This window comes from Rattus norvegicus, chromosome 3 (assembly GCF_036323735.1).
Source record: "Rattus norvegicus strain BN/NHsdMcwi chromosome 3, GRCr8, whole genome shotgun sequence".
In the NCBI taxonomy this organism is placed as follows: Eukaryota; Metazoa; Chordata; class Mammalia; order Rodentia; family Muridae; genus Rattus; species Rattus norvegicus.
Window position 1 is genome coordinate 34,242,412 of NC_086021.1, and position 5,090 is coordinate 34,247,501.

A 5,090-nucleotide genomic window follows, 5' to 3' on the forward strand; every position below is an offset into this window, starting at 1 on the left:
TCCAGAGGGGAGTTAGTGCACAGAGGATGTACAAGGACTCTCCACAAACACGTGCCATGTTATATGAGGGACTTGGGGCTCTATGGGTTTTTGTCATTGGAGGAGTCTTGCAGCCAATTCCCTGAGACACTAAGGGACAGTGGCATTCTCTTCTCATGTGTGATGTCTTCACACCTCTTCTTACTTGAATTTTTAGCAGAGTGAAAATTTTTGTACCGGTTTCTTTTTCTATATGTGTGTTGGGGGTGTTGGCACATGTATGTAGGTCCCTATGGAGGTCTGAAGATGGCGCCAGATCTTTGGAGGTGGAGTTACGGGTAGTTGTGAGCTGCTATGTGGGCGCTAGGAACTGAACTTGGGTCCTCTGCTAGAGCAGCCAGTGCTCTTGACTACTGAACCACCCCAAATTTTCAGACATTGATGGTATTCAGATTTTTTTCTATATTGCATTGGATTTCACTCTAAGAACTTTTTGCCTTGTATAGACTCTGATCTCTCTCTCTCTCTCTCTCTCTCTCTCTCTCTCTCTCTCTCTCTCTCTCCCTCTCCTGAAAGGTTTGTACCTAAGTCTCCCATCTATTGCCAGATATGCTGGTGCATATCTATAATTCCAGCACTTGGGAGGCAAAGAGAAGGGTTGAAACAAGCTGGAAGACAGCCTGGGCTACCGAGGGAGAGCCTGTGATTGCTTTTCTTTCTTTTTTTTTTTTTTTTTTTTTTGGTTCTTTTTTTCGGAGCTGGGGACCGAACCCAGGGCCTTGCGCTTCCTAGGTAAGCGCTCTACCACTGAGCTAAATCCCCAGCCCCGTGATTGCTTTTCTTAATGCTGCAACCAAATACTTGACAAGATGCAACTCTCAAAGGAGGAAAGGTTTGCTTTGGCTCACAGTTGGAGGGCACAGTGCATCAGGATCCTAAGGAAGGTAATGTGTGTGTGTGTGGTGGGAGGTCTTCATGGTAATAAGAACCCAAGGCTGGAGTTCTCTATCTCCCACACATCTCAAGCAGAGACAGAATGAACAATAGACATCAAGGCCCACCCCCAGGGTGGTACTTCCTCCATCAAGGCTCAAGGCCCGCCCCCAGGGCGGTACTTCCTCCATCAAGGTTCAAGGCCCGCCCCCAGGGCGGTACTTCCTTCATCAAGGTTTCACCTCTTCTAGGTTATACAAACTTCCTGTACAGCTAGATCAGCGACCTGTGGACCGGGTGTTCAAACACATGAGCCTGTGGGGACATTTCATCTTTAAACCATAAGATTCTGTCTCAACTCGGCCCCAAAAAGGTCTGCTGTCCGGGCTAAGTTAATTCAAGGTTGGATTTCCCCATTGTGCCAGCATCATCCGTTGGAAGGGCTGCCCCTCCTGCCACTCAGAATTGGCAATGCCAGTCTGACATACTTACCTGTCTCAGGTTCTTCACTGCGTTACTGATACCTGTCACTCAGCCTCAGGGACTGCCACGGTGATATCTCCCACTTCGTTTTCAGACTTAATTTTAAATATTCTACTTCTTTTGACTTTTCCATTGCTAATTTTGAAATATTGTTTATGTTATTCAAATATCTTGCTTGGATTTTGATAGACGTTATGTTAAAGGTTTGGGAAGCTGGCCGGATGGTGTTGGTACATGACTTTTATTCTAGCACTCAGGAGGCAGAGGCAAGCGGATGTCTGTGAGTTCAAGGCCAGCCTGGTTTACAGAGTGAGTTGTGGGACAGCCAGGGCTGCACAGAGAAACCCTCTCTCCGAAAGACAGAGGCGGGGGAAAGAGAACCAACAACACCATGCATGTAGGCAAGAGGAGTGTCACAAATTTAAGTTCTGCTCCAGCCTGGGCTACAAATGAGTTTTGAGTCAGCCTAGGCTATGGAGTAGGGCTCGACCTTACAAAGAACTTTAGGAAGCATTGGAAGTTTACTTTATTGAATTTTCAAGTTCATGAACATAATTATTTTAAAATGATTTAAAACTTTTTCATATATTATTTATTTATGACATGATAATATATAGTTACATAATATATAATATGTTGCAATTTTTGTTAGTTTTTTGAGACAGAGTTTCTCTGTGTAATCCCAGCTGTCCTCGAACTCACTCTGTAGACCAGACTGGCCTCCAACTCAGAGATCCACCTGCCTCTGTCTCCTGAGTGTTGGGATTAAAGATATGTACCACCACTGCCTTTATAAATTCTTTTATAAATTTTAACATATAAAACCTATGAACATTTTGTTATCCATACATAGTTACTTTGTTTTTGATTATCATTATTTTTGTTCTGAGTTGATTGTAAATGGTATTGTGTTTTGTTTTTTACTCCTATTTTCTTATTTACTGGAGGGAGGGGCATATATGTGCCATGCTGCATGTGTGGAAGTCAGAGGACAACTTTTTTTATGTGTATGAATGATTGCCCATATGACACCACAGGTGTGCACTGCCTACCAAAGTCGGAAGAGCGTGTTGGATCCTCTGGAACTGGAGTTACATATAGTTACGGTACTGCTATGCCTTGTAAGTGGTGGGAATCAAACCTAGGCCCTCTGAAAGAGCAAGTGCTCCTAACCACTGAGCTACCTCTGAAGCCCCAGAAGGCAACTTTTGGGAGTTGATTCTTTCTTTCTATCATGTGGTTCAGAAGATCGGACTCAAGTTTTTAGGCTTGGCAACAGAGCAAGCACCCTTCCTGTTGAATCATGTCACTGCTCAATACTGTATTCTTTTTTTAAAAAAAAAAGATTTTTTTATTTTATTAATATGAGTACACTGTTGCTCTCTTCAGACCCAGCAGAAAAGGACATTGGATACCATTACAGATGGTTGTCAGCCACCATGTGGTTGCTGGAAATTGAACTCAGGACCTCTGGAAGAACCATCAGTGCTCTTAACCTCTGAGCTATCTCTCCAGCCTCTCAATACTGTATTCTTTTTTTTTTTTTTTGGTTCTTTTTTTCGGAGCTGGGGACCGAACCCAGGGCCTTGTGCTTCCTAGGCAAGCGCTCTACCACTGAGCTAAATCCCCAACCCCTCAATACTGTATTCTTTATTCTTAGTTTATGTGTGTTCATTGTCAGTAAATGGAAATAAAATTGAATTTTTGTGTTAACCTTGTATCTTGTAAGCTTGCTAGCTTCATCCATAAATCCTTGGAGGTCTTAAAAGCGTTTTAATTTATTGTTAAAGCATGGGTGTAGGTGTGGGCATATGCACTACTGTGTGTATATGGGTTTTAAAACATTGTAGAGTTGGTTCTCTGGTTCTTTATGAGGAGTCCGGGAATCAAGCTCAGGATATAAGGCTGGAGTTCTCTTACCCACTGAGTCAGGTTGCTGGTCCTGTTTTGTTTTCTACCATGGTCTCTTTATGTAATTGTATCTGGCCTGGAATTTACTATGTAGCCCAGGCTGGCCTCTATCCAGATCCTCCTTTGTGGTGCTGTAGTTGCAGATGGCCACCACCACTGGAGAGACTTCCTGTATCTGATTTTCTATGTAACTGTATCCTTTGCACAATAAAAAAAATTGTTTGTTTCTCCTTTTGTCCTCTGCATGATCTTACTTACTTTTCTTGCCTTATTGCTATGGCAAGAACTCCAAGTGCTAGCTGTAATCTCAGCGTGCAGGAACCCGAACTGAGCACAGGACTCTTGAATTTGAGAAAAATAGCTAGAGAGTTGCCTAGACTAATTGATAATACCATGTCTCAAAGTCAAACAGATGAAAAGGCTAAGAATATAGCTCAGTGGCCAAGCACTCACCTAACAGGTTTGAGGTTCTAGAATCCATCTCTGACAGGACCGACCGAGCAACAATGAACAAGGAAAGTGTTCACTGCAGCTCCTTCCTTACCCTCCTCTCAATCCTAGGACAAAGCTTTCAGCATCTCAACACTGAGAATAAATTATAGAATTTTGAGTGGATATTCTTTATCTAGTAGAGGAACACTCCTACTTTCCTGGATTTCTTAAAGATTTTAAAGTTAATTAACTTAATTCATTATTATTAGGTGGGTGTGCCTGAGTGGGCGAAGGAGCCAAGGAGGTCAGAAGAGGGTGTTAGATCCTTTGGAACTGGAGTTAGAAACGGTTGTGAGCTGCCATGTGGGTGCTGGGAATCGAACTCAGGTCCTTTACAAGACAAGCCAGTCTTTTTTATTTTACATTATTTTATTTTTTAATTTATATGAGTACACTGTAACTGTCTTCAGACACACCAGAAGAAGGTACCAGATCCTATTACAGATGGTCATGAGCCACCATGTGGTTGCTGGGAATTGAACTCAGGACCTCTGGAAGAGCAGACAGTGCTTCTTAACCTCTGAGCCATCAAGCCCCCAAGAACAGCCAGTCTTATCCCTCCCTTCTGCCCTGCTTTCAGGGTCAATGGAGACGTCTGTATTCTACTGATGTTAATAACTGTGTCTTCTCCCTCACGCCTTCCACTCATCTTTCTACATGATTCCATTACTTTTTTTTATCCAAACAGCTAGCTTTTCCTTTGATTTTTCCCCATTTTACAGATTTAAACGTTTATTGATTGTTGCTTTTATATTGATTATGTACTTCTGTGTGTTTCACTTTATCTCAAACCTTTTTTCTTGTTTTGTAAGAAGGACGGTTTGGTTGCTGGCTTAAAGTTTGCATTTCTGGAGTGAGATGTGGTAAGTTATTTCTTTCTGTAGAGGGGGTTCCATCTATTCTCATGACAAGAAGGTGTTTCCCTGAATCAGACACAAGTGAAAAGATGTTTTGCTATGGCAAATACCAGAAAGAATGTTTCACTCAAGGGGACACAGATGAAAGGCTAAGGCAGACTCCTGAAGGAAGGTTTGGCTGAAGCAGACACGGGAGAGAGGACGTTCTACTAAAGCAAGCATGGGAAAGGACACATGATGAAGGATTATTCGCTAATGTGCATGTTTTGGTCTGCCTTACATTGTATAGTTGAACTCCATTTGTCAGGACTCCATTGAGAGAAACCTTCTGGTGCTGTGCTGTGGCTTCTGCCGGCTTCCACAGACTCAGGCTGATTGGTAGAGTGTTGTCAGCTGAGACAGAAGCATCTGTTGAGGCAAGACAGATGGAGGAAG